The sequence below is a fragment of the Oncorhynchus keta genome, unplaced genomic scaffold (assembly GCF_023373465.1).
Source record: "Oncorhynchus keta strain PuntledgeMale-10-30-2019 unplaced genomic scaffold, Oket_V2 Un_contig_15918_pilon_pilon, whole genome shotgun sequence".
NCBI classification, from domain to species: domain Eukaryota; kingdom Metazoa; phylum Chordata; class Actinopteri; order Salmoniformes; family Salmonidae; genus Oncorhynchus; species Oncorhynchus keta.
This window is the reverse complement of record NW_026279596.1, coordinates 57,501-79,905: the sequence shown is the minus strand read 5'-3', so window position 1 is coordinate 79,905 and position 22,405 is coordinate 57,501. Positions and strand designations below refer to the sequence as shown.

General features: G+C 44.3%; 1 long non-coding RNA gene and 1 pseudogene across 7 annotated transcripts; both read left to right on the top strand.

Annotated features, from left to right (window-relative positions):
* Positions 1 to 22,405, top strand: part of LOC127919152 (pyruvate dehydrogenase phosphatase regulatory subunit, mitochondrial-like) — a 63,126-nt pseudogene that overhangs the window by 36,252 nt on the left and 4,469 nt on the right.
* On the top strand, positions 6,741 to 17,773 carry LOC127919156 (uncharacterized). 7 transcript variants are annotated; one of them, XR_008102087.1, is made up of 7 exons: positions 6,741 to 6,932; positions 10,108 to 10,436; positions 10,675 to 10,785; positions 14,617 to 14,672; positions 15,888 to 15,997; positions 16,378 to 16,840; positions 17,193 to 17,773. It is a non-coding gene; the product is annotated as an uncharacterized LOC127919156 (long non-coding RNA). The 7 variants fall into 7 exon arrangements; XR_008102089.1 differs by lacking the exon at positions 15,888 to 15,997 and having other exon boundaries at positions 10,162 to 10,436; positions 16,241 to 16,840; XR_008102091.1 differs by lacking the exon at positions 15,888 to 15,997 and having other exon boundaries at positions 6,741 to 6,959; positions 10,162 to 10,436; positions 16,241 to 16,840.

Below are 22,405 nucleotides of genomic sequence, written 5' to 3'. Positions count from 1 at the left end.
CTGGGTCGATCGTAACCACACTAATCTGGGTCACGTCGTATCGTAACCACACTAATCTGGGTCACGTCGTATCGTAACCACACTAATCTGGGTCACGTCGTATCGTAACCACACTAATCTGGGTCACGTCGTATCGTAACCACACTAATCTGGGTCACGTCGTATCGTAACCACACTAATCTGGGTCACGTCGTATCGTAACCACACTAATCTGGGTCACGTCGTATCGTAACCACACTAATCTGGGTCACGTCGTATCGTAACCACACTAATCTGGGTCACGTCGTATCGTAACCACACTAATCTGGGTCACGTCGTATCGTAACCACACTAATCTGGGTCACGTCGTATCGTAACCACACTAATCTGGGTCACGAGTATCGTAACCACACTAATCTGGGTCACGTCGTATCGTAACACACTAATCTGGGTCACGTCGTATCGTAACCACACTAATCTGGGTCACGTCGTATCGTAACCACACTAATCTGGGTCGTATCGTAACCACACTAATCTGGGTCACGTCGTATCGTAACCACACTAATCTGGGTCACGTCGTATCGTAACCACACTAATCTGGGCCGTATCGTAACAACACTAATCTGGGTCGCATCGTAACCACACTAATCTGGGTCACGCTCGTATCGTAACCACACTAATCTGGGTCACGTCGTATCATAACCACACTAATATTGGTCGTATCGTAACAACACTAATCTGGGTCACGTCGTATCGTAACCACACTAATCTGGGTCACGTCGTATCGCAACAACACTAATCTGGGTCACGTCGTATCGTAACAACACTAATCTGGGTCACGTCGTATCGTAACCACACTAATCTGGGTCACGTCGTATCGTAACCACACTAATCTGGGTCACGTCGTATCGTAACCACACTAATCTGGCCGTCAGATCGTAACCACACTAATCTGGGTCGTATCGTAACCACACTAATCTGGGTCGATCGTAACCACACTAATCTGGGTCACGTCCGTATCGTAACCACACTAATCTGGGCCGATCGCAACCACACTAATCTGGGTCACGTCGTATCGTAACCACACTAATCTGGGTCACGTCGTATCGTAACCACGCTAATCTGGGTCACGTCGTATCGTAACCACACTAATCTGGGTCACGTCGTATCGTAACCACACTAATCTGGGTCGCGCCGTATCGTAACCACACTAATCTGGCCGATCGTAACCACACTAATCTGGGTCGTATCGTAACCACACTAATCTGGGTCGTATCGTAACCACACTAATCTGGGTCACGTCGTATCGTAACCACACTAATCTGGGTCGTATCGTAACAACACTAATCTGGGTCACGTCGTATCGTAACCACACTAATCTGGGTCACGTCGTATCGTAACCACACTAATCTGGGTCACGTCGTATCGTAACCACACTAATATTGGTCGTATCGTAACAACACTAATCTGGGTCACGTCGTATCGTAACCACACTAATCTGGGTCACGTCGTATCGTAACAACACTAATCTGGGTCACGTCGTATCGTAACCACACTAATATGGGTCACGTCGTATCGTAACCACACTAATCTGGGTCACGTCGTATCGTAACCACACTAATCTGGGTCACGTCGTATCGTAACCACGCTAATCTGGGTCACGTCGTATCGTAACAACACTAATCTGGGTCACGTCGTATCGTAACCACACTAATCTGGGTCGTATCGTAACCACACTAATCTGGGCCGATCGTAACCACACTAATCTGGGCCGATCGTAACCACACTAATCTGGGTCACGTCGTACCGTAACCACACTAATCTGGTTCATGTAGTATCGTAACCACACTAATCTGTCAGGGTTAGAGGTTACGGCTGTCTTGTCTGTCAGGGTTAGAGGTTTACCACTGTCCTGTCTGTCAGGGTTAGAGGTTACCACTGTCCTGTCTGTCAGGGTTAGAGGTTACCACTGTCCTGTCTGTCAGGGTTAGAGGTTACCACTGTCCTGTCTGTCAGGGTTAGAGGTTACCACTGTCCTGTCTGTCAGGGTTAGAGGTTACCACTGTCCTGTCTGTCAGGGTTAGAGGTTAGAGGTTACAGTTCAGGGTTAAACCAGTGTGTTCTGTCGTCAGGTACCTGGCAGAGTGGATGACGTATGGTTACCCCACGGCTAACGTCTGTCCTGTCTGTCAGGGTTAGAGGTTACAGTTCAGGGTTAAACCAGTGTGTTCTGTCGTCAGGTACCTGGCAGAGTGGATGACGATGGTTACCCCCACGGCTAACGCCTGTCCTGTCTGTCAGGGTTAGAGGTTACAGTTCAGGGTTAAACCAGTGTGTTCTGTCGTCAGGTACCTGGCAGAGTGGATGACGATGGTTACCCCACGGCTAACGTCTGTCCTGTCTGTCAGGGTTAGAGGTTAGAGGTTACAGTTCAGGGTTAAACCAGTGTGTTCTGTCGTCAGGTACCTGGCAGAGTGGATGACGTATGGTTACCCCACGGCTAACGTCTGGCCGCTGGACATCAAACGCCGGCAACCTTCAGAGCAGCCGAACCTTCCTCCGACAGGGTCATGGAGGTCATGCGTGAGTCCTGACCAGAGCAAACACAATCACACTCCCTGTTAGTAATGTCTGCCTGACTGTCCTCTCTCTGCCTGACTGTCCCTCTCTGCCTGACTGTCCCTCTCTCTGCCTGACTGTCCCTCTCTCTGCCTGACTGTCCCTCTCTGCCTGACTGTCCCTCTCTCTGCCTGACTGTCCCTCTCTCTGCCTGACTGTCCCTCTCTCTGCCTGACTGTCCCTCTCTCTGCCTGACTGTCCCTCTCTCTGCCTGACTGTCTTTCTCTCTGCCTGACTGTCCCTCTCTCTGCCTGACTGTCCCTCTCTCTGCCTGACTGTCCCTCTCTCTGCCGACTGTCCCTCTCTCTGCCCGACTGTCCCTCTCTCTGCCCGACTGTCCCTCTCTGCCCGACTGTCCCTCTCTCTGCCCGACTGTCCCTCTCTCTGCCCGACTGTCCCTCTCTCTGCCCGACTGTCCCTCTCTCTGCCCGACTGTCCCTCTGCCCGACTGTCCCTCTCTCTGCCCGACTGTCCCTCTCTGCCCGACTGTCCCTCTCTGCCCGACTGTCCCTCTCTCTGCCCGACTGTCCCTCTCTCTGCCCGACTGTCCCTCTCTCTGCCCGACTGTCCCTCTCTCTGCCCGACTGTCCCTCTCTGCCCGACTGTCCCTCTCTCTGCCCGACTGTCCCTCTCTCTGCTCCGACTGTCCTCTCTCTCTGTGTCTCTCTCGGTTTCTGTCTCTCTCTCTCGGTGTCTGACGGTCTCTCTCTCTCTCTCTCTCTCTCTCTCTCTCTCTGTCTCTCTCTCTCTCTGGTTTCTGTCTCTCTCTCTCGGTGTCTGACGGTCTCTCTCTCGGTGTCTGACGGTCTCTCTCGGTGTCTGACGGTCTCTCTCTCTCTCTCGGTGTCTGACGGTCTCTCTCTCGGTGTCTGACGGTCTGTCTCTCTCTCTCTCGGTTTCTGTCTCTCTCTCTCTCTCTGTGTCTGACGGTCTGTCTCTCTCTCTCTCTCGGTGTGTCTCTCTCTCTCTCTCTCGGTGTCTGACGGTCTGTCTCTCACCAGCCCTGCTGTATAACCTAAAGGTTCCCCCGCTGGGACTTCCAGACGGGCCGTCAGCTGAGGACATCTCCCTGTACGACCGTCTGGACACACAGGGAGCCAGATGGATGGAGAAACACGGCTTTGAGAGGGCCAAGTACTTCATCCCTGCAGGGAAGGGTGAGGCAGACCCCACACACCCCACACCACACACACACCCCACACCACACACCCCACACACCCCACACACACACCCCACACACACACCCCACACCACACACACACCACACACACCCCCCACACACACACACCACACCCCACACACACACACACCACACACCCCACACCACACACACCCCACACCACACACCCCACACCACACACACACACCCACACCACACACACACCTGTTTCTTAGCTCTGTGTCTGTCTGTTAGTTAAACAGTTATATCATCTGTTCTCAGACCTGCTGTCTTTAGCTCTGTGTCTGTCTGTTAGTTAAACAGTTCTATCATCTGTTCTCAGACCTGCTGTCTCTTAGCTCTGTGTCTGTCTGTTAGTTAAACAGTTCTGTCATCTGTTCTGAGACCTGCTGTCTCTTAGCTCTGTGTCTGTCTGTTAGTTAAACAGTTATATCGTCTGTCTGTTTAGTTAAACAGTTCTATCGTCTGTTCTCAGACCTGATGTCTCTTAGCTCTGTGTCTGTCTGTTAGTTAAACAGTTCTGTCATCTGTTCTCAGACCTGCTGTCCCTGGATGCCAGTAAGACGTTCTATAAGCCTGACTGGTTTGACATCGTGGGGCGGAGGTGAAATGCTGCAAGGAGGCCGTCTGTGTCATCGACATGTCCTCCTTCACCAAGTTTGAGCTCACTGTGAGTGACCCTGGAAAGGAGAGGGAGAGGAGGGGAAGTGAGGTATCAACTTCCTCCTATGATGGAAGCTGTAGGTGGCTGACCCCTGAAAGGAGAGGGGAGAGGAGGGGAAGTGAGGTATCAACTTCCTCCTATGATGGAAGCTGTAGGTGGCTGACCCTGGAAAGGAGAGGGAGAGGAGGGGAAGTGAGGTATCAACTTCCTCCTATGATGGAAGCTGTAGGTGGCTGACCGCTGGAAAGGAGAGGGAGAGGAGGGGAAGTGAGGTATCAACTTCCTCCTATGATGGAAGCTGTAGGTGGCTGACCCCTGGAAAGGAGAGGGAAGGGAGAGGAGGGGAAGTGAGGTATCAACTTCCTCCTATGATGGAAGCTGTAGGTGGCTGACCCTGGAAAGGAGAGGGAAGGGAGAGGAGGGGAAGTGAGATATCAACTTCCTCCTATGATGGAAGCTGTAGGTGGCTGACCCCTGGAAAGGAGAGGGAGAGGAGGGGAAGTGAGGTATCAACTTCCTCCTATGATGGAAGCTGTAGGTGGCTGACCCCTGAAAAGGAGAGGGAGAGGAGGGGAAGTGAGGTATCAACTTCCTCCTATGATGGAAGCTGTAGGCGGCTGACCCCTGGAAAGGAGTGGGAAGGGAGAGGAGGGGAAGTGAGGTATCAACTTCCTCCTATGATGGAAGCTGTAGGTGGCTGACCCTGGAAAGGAGAGGGAAGGGAGAGGAGGGGAAGTGAGGTATCAACTTCCTCCTATGATGGAAGCTGTAGGTGGCTGACCCCTGGAAAGGAGTGGGAAGGGAGAGGAGGGGAAGTGAGGTATCAACTTCCTCCTATGATGGAAGCTGTAGGCGGCTGACCCTGAAAGGAGTGGGAAGGGAGAGGAGGGGAAGTGAGGTATCAACTTCCTCCTATGATGGAAGCTGTAGGTGGCTGACCCTGGAAAGGAGAGGGAAGGGAGAGGAGGGGAAGTGAGGTATCAACTTCCTCCTATGATGGAAGCTGTAGGTGGCTGACCCCTGAAAGGAGTGGGAAGGAGAGGAGGGGAAGTGAGGTATCAACTTCCTCCTATGATGGAAGCTGTAGGTGGCTGACCCCTGGAAAGGAGAGGGAGAGGAGGGGAAGTGAGGTATCAACTTCCTCCAATGATGGAAGCTGTAGGTGGCTGACCCCTGAAAAGGAGAGGGAGAGGAGGGGAAGTGAGGTATCAACTGACCCCTGGACCCACAGAATGAAATAGAAAAAGGAATGTTATCTCTATGGCTGGACCACCCGAGGTCACAGCTATAATGTGAATGCCATTATCTCTATGGCTGGACCACCCTCGGTCACAGCTATAATGTGAATGACATTATCTCTATGGCCAGACCACCCGAGGTCACAGCAATAATGTGAATGACATTATCTCTCTGACTAGACCACCCTCGGTCACAGCTATAATGTGAATAACATTATCTCTATGGTTAGACCACCCTAGGTCACAGCTATAATGTGAATGACATTATCTCCTGACTAGACCACCCTCGGTCACAGCTATAATGTGAATGACATTATCTCCATGGTTAGACCACCCTCGGTCACAGCTACAATGTGAATGACATTGTCTCCATAGTTAGACCACCCTCGGTCACAGCTATAATGTGAATGACATTCTCTCCATGGTTAGACCACCCTAGGTCACAGCTATAATGTGATTTACATAATCTCTGACTAGACCACCCTCGGTCACAGCTATAATGTGAATGACATTACCTCCATGGTTAGACCACCCTAGGTCACAGTTATAATGTGAATTACATTATCTCTATGGTTAGACCACCCTCGGTCACAGCTATAATATGAATGACATTATCTCTATGGCTGGACCACCCTCGGTCAGAGCTATGATGTGAATGACATTATCTCTATGGTTAGACCACCCTCGGTCACAGCTATAATATGAATGACATTATCTCTATGGCTGGACCACCCTCGGTCAGAGCTATGATGTGAATGACATTATCTCCATGGTTAGACCACCCTAGGTCACAGCTATAATGTGATTTACATGATCTCTGACTAGACCACCCTAGGTCACAGCTATAATGTGAATGACATTATCTCCATGGTCAGACCACCCTCGGTCACTACTTTTCTTTCTGTGCCAGTCTACAGATGACCAGGCGTTGGCGTTGCTGCAGCACCTGTGTGCCAATGACCTCGATGTGCCAGTGGGTCACATCGTTCATACGGGCATGCTGAACGAGAGGGGCGGATATGAGAATGACTGCAGCGTGGTCAGAGTCAAGAAGAACAGGTGAGAGTTTAGCCATTAAGAGGAACAGGTGAGAGTTTAGCCATTAGAAGAACAGGTGAGAGTTTAGCCATTAAGAAGAACAGGTGAGAGTTTAGCCATTAGAAGAACAGGTGAGAGTTTAGCCATTAGAAGAACAGGTGAGAGTTTAGCCATTAAGAAGAACAGGTGAGAGTTTAGCCATTAAGAAGAACAGGTGAGAGTTTAGCCATTAGAGGAACAGGTGAGAGTTTAGCCATTAGAAGAACAGGTGAGAGTTTAGCCATTAGAAGAACAGGTGAGAGTTTAGCCATTAGAAGAACAGGTGAGAGTTTAGCCATTAGAAGAACAGGTGAGAGTTTAGCCATTAGAAGAACAGGTGAGAGTTTAGCCATTAGAAGAACAGGTGAGAGTTTAGCCATTAGAAGAACAGGTGAGAGTTTAGCCATTAGAAGAACAGGTGAGAGTTTAGCCATTAGAAGAACAGGTGAGAGTTTAGCCATTAGAAGAACAGGTGAGAGTTTAGCCATTAAGAAGAACAGGTGAGAGTTTAGCCATTAGAAGAACAGGTGAGAGTTTAGCCATTAGAAGAACAGGTGAGAGTTTAGCCATTAGAAGAACAGGTGAGAGTTTAACCATTAGAGGAACAGGTGAGAGTTTAGCCATTAGAAGAACAGGTGAGAGTTTAGCCATTAGAAGAACAGGTGAGAGTTTAGCCATTAAGAAGAACAGGTGAGAGTTTAGCCATTAGAAGAACAGGTGAGAGTTTAGCCATTAGAAGAACAGGTGAGAGTTTAGCCATTAAGAAGAACAGGTGAGAGTTTAGCCATTAGAAGAACAGGTGAGAGTTTAGCCATTAGAAGAACAGGTGAGAGTTTAGCCATTAGAAGAACAGGTGAGAGTTTAGCCATTAGAAGAACAGGAGAGTTTAGCCATTAGAAGAACAGGTGAGAGTTTAGCCATTAGAAGAACAGGTGAGAGTTTAGCCATTAGAAGAACAGAAGAACAGGTGAGAGTTTAGCCATTAGAAGAACAGGTGAGAGTTTAGCCATTAGAAGAACAGGTGAGAGTTTAGCCATTAGAAGAACAGGTGAGAGTTTAGCCATTAGAAGAACAGGTGAGAGTTTAGCCATTAGAAGAACAGGTGAGAGTTTAGCCATTAGAAGAACAGGTGAGAGTTTAGCCATTAGAAGAACAGGTGAGAGTTTAGCCATTAGAAGAGAGTTTAGCATTAGAAGAACAGGTGAGAGTTTAGCCATTAGAAGAACAGGTGAGAGTTTAGCCATTAGAAGAACAGGTGAGAGTTTAGCCATTAGAAGAACAGGAACAGGTGAGAGTTTAGCCATTAGAAGAACAGGTGAGAGTTTAGCCATTAGAAGAACAGGTGAGAGTTTAGCCATTAGAAGAACAGGTGAGAGTTTAGCCATTAGAAGAACAGGTGAGAGTTTAGCCATTAGAAGAACAGGTGAGAGTTTAGCCATTAGAAGAACAGGTGAGAGTTTAGCCATTAGAAGAACAGGTGAGAGTTTAGCCATTAGAAGAACAGGTGAGAGTTTAGCCATTAGAAGAACAGGTGAGAGTTTAGCCATTAGAAGAACAGGTGAGAGTTTAGCCATTAGAAGAACAGGTGAGAGTTTAGCCATTAGAAGAACAGGTGAGAGTTTAGCCATTAGAAGAACAGGTGAGAGTTTAGCCATTAGAAGAACAGGTGAGAGTTTAGCCATTAGAAGAACAGGTGAGAGTTTAGCCATTAGAAGAACAGGTGAGAGTTTAGCCATTAGAAGAACAGGTGAGAGTTTAGCCATTAGAAGAACAGGTGAGAGTTTAGCCATTAGAAGAACAGGTGAGAGAAGAAGAACAGGTGAGAGTTTAGCCATTAGAAGAACAGGTGAGAGTTTAGCCATTAGAAGAACAGGTGAGAGTTTAGCCATTAGAAGAACAGGTGAGAGTTTAGCCATTAGAAGAACAGGTGAGAGTTTAGCCATTAGAAGAACAGGTGAGAGTTTAGCCATTAGAAGAACAGGTGAGAGTTTAGCCATTAAGAAGAACAGGTGAGAGTTTAGCCATTAGAAGAACAGGTGAGAGTTTAGCCATTAGAAGAACAGGTGAGAGTTTAGCCATTAGAAGAACAGGTGAGAGAGTTTAGTTTAGAAGAACATTAGAAGAACAGGTGAGAGTTTAGCCATTAGAAGAACAGGTGAGAGTTTAGCCATTAGAAGAACAGGTGAGAGTTTAGCCATTAGAAGAACAGGTGAGAGTTTAGCCATTAAGAAGAACAGGTGAGAGTTTAGCCATTAGAAGAACAGGTGAGAGTTTAGCCATTAGAAGAACAGGTGAGAGTTTAGCCATTAGAAGAACAGGTGAGAGAACAGGTGAGAGTTTAGCCATTAGAAGAACAGGTGAGAGTTTAGCCATTAAGAAGAACAGGTGAGAGTTTAGCCATTAGAAGAACAGGTGAGAAGAACAGGTGAGAGTTTAGCCATTAGAAGAACAGGTGAGAGTTTAGCCATTAGAAGAACAGGTGAGAGTTTAGCCATTAAGAAGAACAGGTGAGAGTTTAGCCATTAGAAGAACAGGTGAGAGTTTAGCCATTAGAAGAACAGGTGAGAGTTTAGCCATTAGAAGAACAGGTGAGAGTTTAGCCATTAAGAAGAACAGGTGAGAGTTTAGCCATTAGAAGAACAGGTGAGAGTTTAGCCATTAGAAGAACAGGTGAGAGTTTAGCCATTAAGAGAACAGGTGAGAGTTTAGCCATTAGAAGAACAGGTGAGAGTTTAGCCATTAAGAAGAACAGGTGAGAGTTTAGCCATTAGAAGAACAGGTGAGAGTTTAGCCATTAGAAGAACAGGTGAGAGTTTAGCCATTAGAAGAACAGGTGAGAGTTTAGCCATTAGAAGAACAGGTGAGAGTTTAGCCATTAGAAGAACAGGTGAGAGTTTAGCCATTAGAAGAACAGGTGAGAGTTTAGCCATTAGAAGAACAGGTGAGAGTTTAGCCATTAAGAAGAACAGGTGAGAGTTTAGCCATTAGAAGAACAGGTGAGAGTTTAGCCATTAGAAGAACAGGTGAGAGTTTAGCCATTAAGAAGAACAGGTGAGAGTTTAACCATTAGAAGAACAGGTGAGAGTTTAGCCATTAGAAGAACAGGTGAGAGTTTAGCCATTAAGAAGAACAGGTGAGAGTTTAGCCATTAGAAGAACAGGTGAGAGTTTAGCCATTAGAAGAACAGGTGAGAGTTTAGCCATTAGAAGAACAGGTGAGAGTTTAGCCATTAAGAAGAACAGGTGAGAGTTTAGCCATTAGAAGAACAGGTGAGAGTTTAGCCATTAGAAGAACAGGTGAGAGTTTAGCCATTAGAAGAACAGGTGAGAGTTTAGCCATTAGAAGAACAGGTGAGAGTTTAGCCATTAGAAGAACAGGTGAGAGTTTAGCCATTAGAAGAACAGGTGAGAGTTTAGCCATTAAGAAGAACAGGTGAGAGTTTAGCCATTAAGAAGAACAGGTGAGAGTTTAGCCATTAAGAAGAACAGGTGAGAGTTTAGCCATTAGAAGAACAGGTGAGAGTTTAGCCATTAGAAGAACAGGTGAGAGTTTAGCCATTAGAAGAACAGGTGAGAGTTTAGCCATTAAGAAGAACAGGTGAGAGTTTAGCCATTAAGAAGAACAGGTGAGAGTTTAGCCATTAGAAGAACAGGTGAGAGTTTAGCCATTAGAAGAACAGGTGAGAGTTTAGAACAGGTGATTAGAAGAACAGGTGAGAGTTTAGCCATTAGAAGAACAGGTGAGAGTTTAGCCATTAGAAGAACAGGTGAGAGTTTAGCCATTAAGAAGAACAGGTGAGAGTTTAGCCATTAGAAGAACAGGTGAGAGTTTAGCCATTAGAAGAACAGGTGAGAGTTTAGCCATTAGAAGTTTAGCCATTAGAAGAACAGGTGAGAGTTTAGCCATTAGAAGAACAGGTGAGAGTTTAGCCATTAAGAAGAACAGGTGAGAGTTTAGCCATTAAGAAGAACAGGTGAGAGTTTAGCCATTAAGAAGAACAGGTGAGAGTTTAGCCATTAGAAGAACAGGTGAGAGTTTAGCCATTAGAAGAACAGGTGAGAGTTTAGCCATTAGAAGAACAGGTGAGAGTTTAGCCATTAGAAGAACAGGTGAGAGTTTAGCCATTAGAAGAACAGGTGAGAGTTTAGCCATTAGAAGAACAGGTGAGAGTTTAGCCATTAGAAGAACAGGTGAGAGTTTAGCCATTAGAAGAACAGGTGAGAGTTTAGCCATTAGAAGAACAGGTGAGAGTTTAGCCATTAGAAGAACAGGTGAGAGTTTAGCCATTAGAAGAACAGGTGAGAGTTTAGCCATTAGAAGAACAGGTGAGAGTTTAGCCATTAAGAAGAACAGGTGAGAGTTTAGCCATTAGAAGAACAGGTGAGAGTTTAGCCATTAGAAGAACAGGTGAGAGTTTAGCCATTAGAAGAACAGGTGAGAGTTTAGCCATTAGAAGAACAGGTGAGAGTTTAGCCATTAGAAGAACAGGTGAGAGTTTAGCCATTAGAAGAACAGGTGAGAGTTTAGCCATTAGAAGAACAGGTGAGAGTTTAGCCATTAGAAGAACAGGTGAGAGTTTAGCCATTAGAAGAACAGGTGAGAGTTTAGCCATTAGAAGAACAGGTGAGAGTTTAGCCATTAGAAGAACAGGTGAGAGTTTAGCCATTAGAAGAACAGGTGAGAGTTTAGCCATTAGAAGAACAGGTGAAGAACAGGTGAGAGTTTAGCCATTAGAAGAACAGGTGAGAGTTTAGCCATTAGAAGAACAGGTGAGAGTTTAGCCATTAAGAAGAACAGGTGAGAGTTTAGCCATTAGAAGAACAGGTGAGAGTTTAGCCATTAGAAGAACAGGTGAGAGTTTAGCCATTAGAAGAACAGGTGAGAGTTTAGCCATTAGAAGAACAGGTGAGAGTTTAGCCATTAGAAGAACAGGTGAGAGTTTAGCCATTAGAAGAACAGGTGAGAGTTTAGCCATTAGAAGAACAGGTGAGAGTTTAGCCATTAGAAGAACAGGTGAGAGTTTAGAGAAGAACAGGTGAGAGTTTAGCCATTAGAAGAACAGGTGAGAGTTTAGCCATTAAGAAGAACAGGTGAGAGTTTAGCCATTAGAAGAACAGGTGAGAGTTTAGCCATTAGAAGAACAGGTGAGAGTTTAGCCATTAGAAGAACAGGTGAGAGTTTAGCCATTAGAAGAACAGGTGAGAGTTTAGCCATTAAGAAGAACAGGTGAGAGTTTAGCCATTAGAAGAACAGGTGAGAGTTTAGCCATTAGAAGAACAGGTGAGAGTTTAGCCATTAGAAGAACAGGTGAGAGTTTAGCCATTAAGAAGAACAGGTGAGAGTTTAGCCATTAGAAGAACAGGTGAGAGTTTAGCCATTAGAAGAACAGGTGAGAGTTTAGCCATTAGAAGAACAGGTGAGAGTTTAGCCATTAGAAGAACAGGTTTTAAGAAGAACAGGTGAGAGTTTAGCCATTAGAAGAACAGGTGAGAGTTTAGCCATTAGAAGAACAGGTGAGAGTTTAGCCATTAGAAGAACAGGTGAGAGTTTAGCCATTAAGAAGAACAGGTGAGAGTTTAGCCATTAGAAGAACAGGTGAGAGTTTAGCCATTAGAAGAACAGGTGAGAGTTTAGCCATTAGAAGAACAGGTGAGAGTTTAGCCATTAGAAGAACAGGTGAGAGTTTAGCCATTAGAAGAACAGGTGAGAGTTTAGCCATTAGAAGAACAGGTGAGAGTTTAGCCATTAGAAGAACAGGTGAGAGTTTAGCCATTAGAAGAACAGGTGAGAGTTTAGCCATTAGAAGAACAGGTGAGAGTTTAGCCATTAGAAGAACAGGTGAGAGTTTAGCCATTAGAAGAACAGGTGAGAGTTTAGCCATTAGAAGAACAGGTGAGAGTTTAGCCATTAGAAGAACAGGTGAGAGTTTAGCCATTAGAAGAACAGGTGAGAGTTTAGCCATTAGAAGAACAGGTGAGAGTTTAGCCATTAAGAAGAACAGGTGAGAGTTTAGCCATTAGAAGAACAGGTGAGAGTTTAGCCATTAGAAGAACAGGTGAGAGTTTAGCCATTAGAAGAACAGGTGAGAGTTTAGCCATTAGAAGAACAGGTGAGAGTTTAGCCATTAGAAGAACAGGTGAGAGTTTAGCCATTAGAAGAACAGGTGAGAGTTTAGCCATTAGAAGAACAGGTGAGAGTTTAGCCATTAGAAGAACAGGTGAGAGTTTAGCCATTAGAAGAACAGGTGAGAGTTTAGCCATTAGAAGAACAGGTGAGAGTTTAGCCATTAGAAGAACAGGTGAGAGTTTAGCCATTAGAAGAACAGGTGAGAGTTTAGCCATTAGAAGAACAGGTGAGAGTTTAGCCATTAGAAGAACAGGTGAGAGTTTAGCCATTAGAAGAACAGGTGAGAGTTTAGCCATTAGAAGAACAGGTGAGAGTTTAGCCATTAGAAGAACAGGTGAGAGTTTAGCCATTAGAAGAACAGGTGAGAGTTTAGCCATTAGAAGAACAGGTGAGAGTTTAGCCATTAGAAGAACAGGTGAGAGTTTAGCCATTAGAAGAACAGGTGAGAGTTTAGCCATTAGAAGAACAGGTGAGAGTTTAGCCATTAGAAGAACAGGTGAGAGTTTAGCCATTAGAAGAACAGGTGAGAGTTTAGCCATTAGAAGAACAGGTGAGAGTTTAGCCATTAAGAAGAACAGGTGAGAGTTTAGCCATTAGAAGAACAGGTGAGAGTTTAGCCATTAGAAGAACAGGTGAGAGTTTAGCCATTAGAAGAACAGGTGAGAGTTTAGCCATTAGAAGAACAGGTGAGAGTTTAGCCATTAGAAGAACAGGTGAGAGTTTAGCCATTAGAAGAACAGGTGAGAGTTTAGCCATTAAGAAGAACAGGTGAGAGTTTAGCCATTAGAAGAACAGGTGAGAGTTTAGCCATTAGAAGAACAGGTGAGAGTTTAGCCATTAGAAGAACAGGTGAGAGTTTAGCCATTAGAAGAACAGGTGAGAGTTTAGCCATTAGAAGAACAGGTGAGAGTTTAGCCATTAGAAGAACAGGTGAGAGTTTAGCCATTAGAAGAACAGGTGAGAGTTTAGCCATTAGAAGAACAGGTGAGAGTTTAGCCATTAAGAAGAACAGGTGAGAGTTTAGCCATTAGAAGAACAGGTGAGAGTTTAGCCATTAGAAGAACAGGTGAGAGTTTAGCCATTAGAAGAACAGGTGAGAGTTTAGCCATTAGAAGAACAGGTGAGAGTTTAGATTAGAAGAACAGGTGAGAGTTTAGCCATTAAGAAGAACAGGTGAGAGTTTAGCCATTAGAAGAACAGGTGAGAGTTTAGCCATTAGAAGAACAGGTGAGAGTTTAGCCATTAGAAGAACAGGTGAGAGTTTAGCCATTAGAAGAACAGGTGAGAGTTTAGCCATTAGAAGAACAGGTGAGAGTTTAGCCATTAAGAAGAACAGGTGAGAGTTTAGATTAGAAGAACAGGTGAGAGTTTAGCCATTAGAAGAACAGGTGAGAGTTTAGCCATTAGAAGAACAGGTGAGAGTTTAGCCATTAGAAGAACAGGTGAGAGTTTAGCCATTAGAAGAACAGGTGAGAGTTTAGCCATTAGAAGAACAGGTGAGAGTTTAGCCATTAGAAGAACAGGTGAGAGTTTAGCCATTAGAAGAACAGGTGAGAGTTTAGCCATTAGAAGAACAGGTGAGAGTTTAGCCATTAGAAGAACAGGTGAGAGTTTAGCCATTAGAAGAACAGGTGAGAGTTTAGAAGAACAGGTGAGAGTTTAGCCATTAAGAAGAACAGGTGAGAGTTTAGCCATTAGAAGAACAGGTGAGAGTTTAGCCATTAGAAGAACAGGTGAGAGTTTAGCCATTAAGAAGAACAGGTGAGAGTTTAGCCATTAAGAAGAACAGGTGAGAGTTTAGCCATTAGAAGAACAGGTGAGAGTTTAGCAGGTGAGAGTTTAGCATTAAGAAGAACAGGTGAGAGTTTAGCCATTAGAAGAACAGGTGAGAGTTTTAGCCATTAAGAAGAACAGGTGAGAGTTTAGCCATTAGAAGAACAGGTGAGAGTTTAGCCATTAGAAGAACAGGTGAGAGTTTAGCCATTAGAAGAACAGGTGAGAGTTTAGCCATTAGAAGAACAGGTGAGAGTTTAGCCATTAGAAGAACAGGTGAGAGTTTAGCCATTAGAAGAACAGGTGAGAGTTTAGCCATTAGAAGAACAGGTGAGAGTTTAGCCATTAAGAAGAACAGGTGAGAGTTTAGCCATTAGAAGAACAGGTGAGAGTTTAGCCATTAGAAGAACAGGTGAGAGTTTAGCCATTAGAAGAACAGGTGAGAGTTTAGCCATTAGAAGAACAGGTGAGAGTTTAGCCATTAGAAGAACAGGTGAGAGTTTAGCCATTAAGAAGAACAGGTGAGAGTTTATCCATTAGAAGAACAGGTGAGAGTTTAGCCATTAGAAGAACAGGTGAGAAGAACAGGTTTTAGCCATTAGAAGAACAGGTGAGAGTTTAGCCATTAGAAGAACAGGTGAGAGTTTAGCCATTAAGAACAGGTGAGAGTTTAGCCATTAGAAGAACAGGTGAGAGTTTAGCCATTAGAAGAACAGGTGAGAGTTTAGCCATTAGAAGAACAGGTGAGAGTTTAGCCATTAGAAGAACAGGTGAGAGTTTAGCCATTAGAAGAACAGGTGAGAGTTTAGCCATTAGAAGAACAGGTGAGAGTTTAGCCATTAGAAGAACAGGTGAGAGTTTAGCCATTAAGAAGAACAGGTGAGAGTTTAGCCATTAGAAGAACAGGTGAGAGTTTAGCCATTAGAAGAACAGGTGAGAGTTTAGCCATTAGAGGAACAGGTGAGAGTTTAGCCATTAGAAGAACAGGTGAGAGTTTAGCCATTAGAAGAACAGGTGAGAGTTTAGCCATTAGAAGAACAGGTGAGAGTTTAGCCATTAAGAAGAACAGGTGAGAGTTTAGCCATTAGAAGAACAGGTGAGAGTTTAGCCATTAGAAGAACAGGTGAGAGTTTAGCCATTAGAAGAACAGGTGAGAGTTTAGCCATTAGAAGAACAGGTGAGAGTTTAGCCATTAGAAGAACAGGTGAGAGTTTAGCCATTAGAAGAACAGGTGAGAGTTTAACCATTAGAAGAACAGGTGAGAGTTTAGCCATTAAGAAGAACAGGTGAGAGTTTAGCCATTAGAAGAACAGGTGAGAGTTTAGCCATTAAGAAGAACAGGTGAGAGTTTAGCCATTAGAAGAAGACATTAGAAGAACAGGTGAGAGTTTAGCCATTAGAAGAACAGGTGAGAGTTTAGCCATTAGAAGACATTTTAGAAGAAACAGGTGAGAGTTTAGCCATTAAGAAGAACAGGTGAGAGTTTAGCCATTAGAAGAACAGGTGAGAGTTTAGCCATTAGAAGAACAGGTGAGAGTTTAGCCATTAGAAGAACAGGTGAGAGTTTAGCCATTAGAAGAACAGGTGAGAGTTTAACCATTAAGAAGAACAGGTGAGAGTTTAGCCATTAGAAGAACAGGTGAGAGTTTAGCCATTAGAAGAACAGGTGAGAGTTTAGCCATTAGAAGAACAGGTGAGAGTTTAGCCATTAAGAAGAACAGGTGAGAGTTTAGCCATTAGAAGAACAGGTGAGAGTTTAGCCATTAGAAGAACAGGTGAGAGTTTAGCCATTAAGAAGAACAGGTGAGAGTTTAGCCATTAGAAGAACAGGTGAGAGTTTAGCCATTAGAAGAACAGGTGAGAGTTTAGCCATTAGAAGAACAGGTGAGAGTTTAGCCATTAAGAAGAACAGGTGAGAGTTTAGCCATTAGAAGAACAGGTGAGAGTTTAGCCATTAGAAGAACAGGTGAGAGTTTAGCCATTAGAAGAACAGGTGAGAGTTTAGCCATTAGAAGAACAGGTGAGAGTTTAGCCATTAGAAGAACAGGTGAGAGTTTAGCCATTAGAAGAACAGGTGAGAGTTTAGCCATTAGAAGAACAGGTGAGAGTTTAGCCATTAAGAAGAACAGGTGAGAGTTTAGCCATTAGAAGAACAGGTGAGAGTTTAGCCATTAAGAAGAACAGGTGAGAGTTTAGCCATTAGAAGAACAGGTGAGAGTTTAGCCATTAGAAGAACAGGTGAGAGTTTAGCCATTAGAAGAACAGGTGAGAGTTTAGCCATTAAGAAGAACAGGTGAGAGTTTAGCCATTAGAAGAACAGGTGAGAGTTTAGCCATTAGAAGAACAGGTGAGAGTTTAGCCATTAGAAGAACAGGTGAGAGTTTAGCCATTAGAAGAACAGGTGAGAGTTTAGCCATTAGAAGAACAGGTGAGAGTTTAGCCATTAGAAGAACAGGTGAGAGTTTAGCCATTAGAAGAACAGGTGAGAGTTTAGCCATTAGAAGAACAGGTGAGAGTTTAGCCATTAGAAGAACAGGTGAGAGTTTAACCATTAGAAGAACAGGTGAGAGTTTAGCCATTAGAAGAACAGGTGAGAGTTTAGCCATTAAGAAGAACAGGTGAGAGTTTAGCCATTAGAAGAACAGGTGAGAGTTTAGCCATTAGAAGAACAGGTGAGAGTTTAGCCATTAAGAAGAACAGGTGAGAGTTTAGCCATTAGAAGAACAGGTGAGAGTTTAGCCATTAGAAGAACAGGTGAGAGTTTAGCCATTAAGAAGAACAGGTGAGAGTTTAGCCATTAGAAGAACAGGTGAGAGTTTAGCCATTAGAAGAACAGGTGAGAGTTTAGCCATTAAGAAGAACAGGTGAGAGTTTAGCCATTAGAAGAACAGGTGAGAGTTTAGCCATTAGAAGAACAGGTGAGAGTTTAGCCATTAAGAAGAACAGGTGAGAGTTTAGCCATTAGAAGAACAGGTGAGAGTTTAGCCATTAAGAAGAACAGGTGAGAGTTTAGCCATTAGAAGAACAGGTGAGAGTTTAGCCATTAGAAGAACAGGTGAGAGTTTAGCCATTAGAAGAACAGGTGAGAGTTTAGCCATTAGAAGAACAGGTGAGAGTTTAGCCATTAGAAGAACCACTGCGGCGTGGTCAGAGTCCAGAAAAACAGGTGAGAGCTTAGCCAGCTGTTCATAACTCCACCTAGGGGCTAACTCCACCTAGGGGCTAACTCCACCTAGGGGCTAACTCCACTTAGGGGCTAACTCCACCTAGGGGCAAACTCCACCTAGGGGCTAACTCCACCTAGGGGCTAACTCCACCTGGGGGCTAACTCCACCTGGGGGCTAACTCCACCTGGGGGCTAACTCCACCTGGGGGCTAACTCCACCTAGGGGCAAACTCCACCTAGGGGCTAACTCCACCTAGGGGCTAACTCCACCTAGGGGCTAACTCCACCTGGGGGCTAACTCCACCTGGGGGCTAACTCCACCTGGGGGCTAACTCCACCTGGGGGCAAACTCCACCTAGGGGCAAACTCCACCTAGGGGCAAACTCCACCTAGGGGCTAACTCCACCTAGGGGCTAACTCCACCTAGGGGCAAACTCCACCTAGGGGCAAACTCCACCTAGGGGCAAACTCCACCTAGGGGCAAACTCCACCTAGGGGCTAACTCCACCTGGGGGCAAACTCCACCTAGGGGCAAACTCCACCTGGGGGCTAAGTCCACCTGGGGGCTAAGTCCACCTGGGGGCTAAGTCCACCTGGGGGCAAACTCCACCTGGGGGCAAACTCCACCTGGGGGCAAACTCCACCTGGGGGCAAACTCCACCTGGGGGCTAACTCCACCTGGGGGCTAACTCCATCTTTCTCTCTCTCTGTCTCTGTCTCTGTCTCTCTCTGTCTCTCTGTCTCTCTCTCTCTCTCTCTGTCTCTGTAGCTTCTTCATCATCTCTCCGACAGATCAGCAGGTCCACTGCTGGTCGTGGTTGAAGAAGCACATGCCCGACGACCCACAGCTCCACCTAGAGGACGTCAGCTGGAAGTACACTGGTGAGAACTATCGCTGCAGAACCTCGATCTTCCCCTCAGTTCCCCACAATGCATTTCTGTTCTGAACCCTTTCCCCACCCCCGGCCTCCCTTCTACAGCGCTGAATCTTATTGGTCCGCGGGCGATGGACGTCCTAGGAGAACTATCGTATGTCTCCATGACTCCCGAACACTTCCCCCGTCCCTCTTCTGTAAGGTGAGGAACCTGTCCGGCTTTCGCCCGGTCATGTTATGTTTATCGTGAAGTGGCTCATCACAAGGCCGACGGTTGTGTGTGTTGTTGTCCTGACCTGTGGTGTGTGTCAACAGGAAATGAGTGTGGGCTACGCCAATGGGATCCGAGTAATGAGTATGACCCATACAGGAGAGCCGGGCTTCATGCTTTACATACCTATAGAGGTGAGATACACACTATACTATATACTTCTGGTTATATACTACTGGTTATATACTACTGGTTATATACTACTAGATTACTATACACTACTGGTTATATACTACTAGATTACTATACACTACTGGTTATATACTACTAGTCTATATACTACTGGTTATATACTACTGGTTATATACCACTGGTTATATACTACTAGATTACTATACACTACTGGTTATATACTACTGGTTATATACTACTATATACTACTGGTTATATACTACTATATACTACTATATACTACTGGTTATATACTACTATATACTACTAGTTATATACTACTATACACTACTGGTTATATACTATACAGGAGAGCCGGGCTTCATGCTTTACATACCTATAGAGGTGAGATACACACTATACTATATACTACTGGTTATATACTACTAGACTACTATATACTGCTGGTTATATACTACTAGTTATATACTACTATATACTACTGGTTATATACTACTATATACTACTAGTTATATACTACTATATACTACTAGTTATATACTACTATATACTACTATATACTACTGGTTATATACTACTATATACTACTGGTTATATACTACTATATACTACTAGTTATATACTACTATATACTACTGGTTATATACTACTATATACTACTGGTTATATACTACTATATACTACTATAGTACTGGTTATATACTACTATATACTACTGGTTATATACTACTAGTTATATACTACTATATACTACTATATACTACTAGTTATATACTACTTTATACTACTGGTTATATACTACTATATACTACCGGTTATATACTACTATATACTACTAGTTATTTACTACTATAAATCAAATCAAATAAATCAAATCAAATTTTATTTGTCACATACACATGGTTAGCAGATGTTAAATGCGAGTGTAGCGAAATGCTTGTGCTTCTAGTTCCGACAATGCAGTGATAACCAACAAGTAATCTAACTAACAATTCCAAAACTACTGTCTTATACACAGTGTAAGGGGATAAGGAATATGTACATAAGGATATATGAATGAGTGATGGTACAGAGCAGCATACAGTAGATGGTATCGAGTACAGTATATACATATGAGATGAGTGTGTAGACAAAGTAAACAAAGTGGCATAGTTAAAGTGGCTAGTGATACATGTATTACATAAGGATGCAGTCGATGATGTAGAGTACAGTATATACATATGCATATGAGATGAATAATGTAGGGTAAGTAACATTATATAAGGTAGCATTGTTTAAAGTGGCTAGTGATATATTTACATAATTCCCATCAATTCCCATTATTAAAATGGCTGGAGTTGGGTCAGTGTCAATGACAGTGTGTTGGCAGCAGCCACTCAATGTTAGTGGTGGCTGTTTAACAGTCTGATGGCCTTGAGATAGAAGCTGCTTTTCAGTCTCTCGGTCCCAGCTTTGATGCACCTGTACTGACCTCGCCTTCTGGATGATAGCGGGGTGAACAGGCAGTGGCTCGGGTGGTTGTTGTCCTTGATGATCTTTATGGCCTTCCTGTAACAACGGGTGGTGTAGGTGTCCTGGAGGGCAGGTAGTTTGCCCCCGGTGATGCGTTGTGCAGTCCTCACTACCCTCTGGAGAGCCTTACGGTTGAGGACGGAGCAGTTGCCGTACCAGGCGGTGATACAGCCCGCCAGGATGCTCTCGATTGTGCATCTGTAGAAGTTTGTGAGTGCTTTTGGTGACAAGCCGAATTTCTTCAGCCTCCTGAGGTTGAATAGGCGCTGCTGCGCCTTCTTCACGACGCTGTCAGTGTGAGTGGACCAATTCAGTTTGTCTGTGATGTGTATGCCGAGGAACTTAAAACTAGCTACCCTCTCCACTACTGTTCCATCGATGTGGATAGGGGGTGTTCCCTCTGCTGTTTCCTGAAGTCCACAATCATCTCCTTAGTTTTGTTGACGTTGAGTGTGAGGTTATTTTCCTGACACCACACTCCGAGGGCCCTCACCTCCTCCCTGTAGGCCGTCTCGTCGTTGTTGGTAATCAAGCCTACCACTGTTGTGTCGTCCGCAAACTTGATGATTGAGTTGGAGCGTGCGTGGCCACGCAGTCGTGGGTGAACAGGGAGTACAGGAGAGGGCTCAGAACGCACCCTTGTGGGGCCCCGTGTTGAGGATCAGCGGGGAGGAGATGTTGTTGCCTACCCTCACCACCTGGGGCGGCCCGTCAGGAAGTCCAGTACCCAGTTGCACAGGGCGGGGTCGAGACCCAGGGTCTCGAGCTTGATGACGAGCTTGGAGGGTACTATGGTGTTGAATGCCGAGCTGTAGTCGATGAACAGCATTCTCACATAGGTATTCCTCTTGTCCAGGTGGGTTAGGGCAGTGTGCAGTGTGGTTGAGATTGCATCGTCTGTGGATCTATTTGGGCGGTAAGCAAATTGGAGTGGGTCTAGGGTGTCAGGTAGGGTGGAGGTGATATGGTCCTTGACTAGTCTCTCAAAGCACTTCATGATGACGGAAGTGAGTGCTACTACTGGTTATATACTACTATATACTACTGGTTATATACTACTATATACTACTGGTTATATACTACTATATACTACTAGTTATATACTACTATATACTACTGGTTATATACTATACAGGAGAGCCGGGCTTCATGCTTTACATACCTATAGAGGTGAGATACACACTATACTATATACTACTGATTATATACTACTGGTTATATACTACTGGTTATACACTCCTAGTCTATATATACTACTGGTTATATACTACTAGTCTATATACTACTAGTCTATATATACTACTGGTTATATACTACTAGTCTATATACTACTAGTCTATATATACTACTAGTCTATACACTACTAGTCTATATATACTACTAGTTATATACTACTGGTTATATACTACTAGTCTATACACTACTAGTCTATATATACTACTGGTTATATACTACTGGTTATATACTACTAGTCTATATACTACTGGTTATATACTACTGGTTATATACTACTGGTTATATACTACTAGTTATATACTACTAGTCTATATACTACTGGTTATATACTACTGGTTATATACTACTAGTCTATATACTACTGGTTATATACTACTAGTTATATACTACTAGTCTATATACTACTAGTCTATATACTACTAGTCTATATACTACTGGTTATATACTACTGGTTATATACTACTGGTTATATACTACTGGTTATATACTACTAGTCTATATACTACTAGTCCATATACTACTGGTTATATACTACTGGTTATATACTACTAGTTATA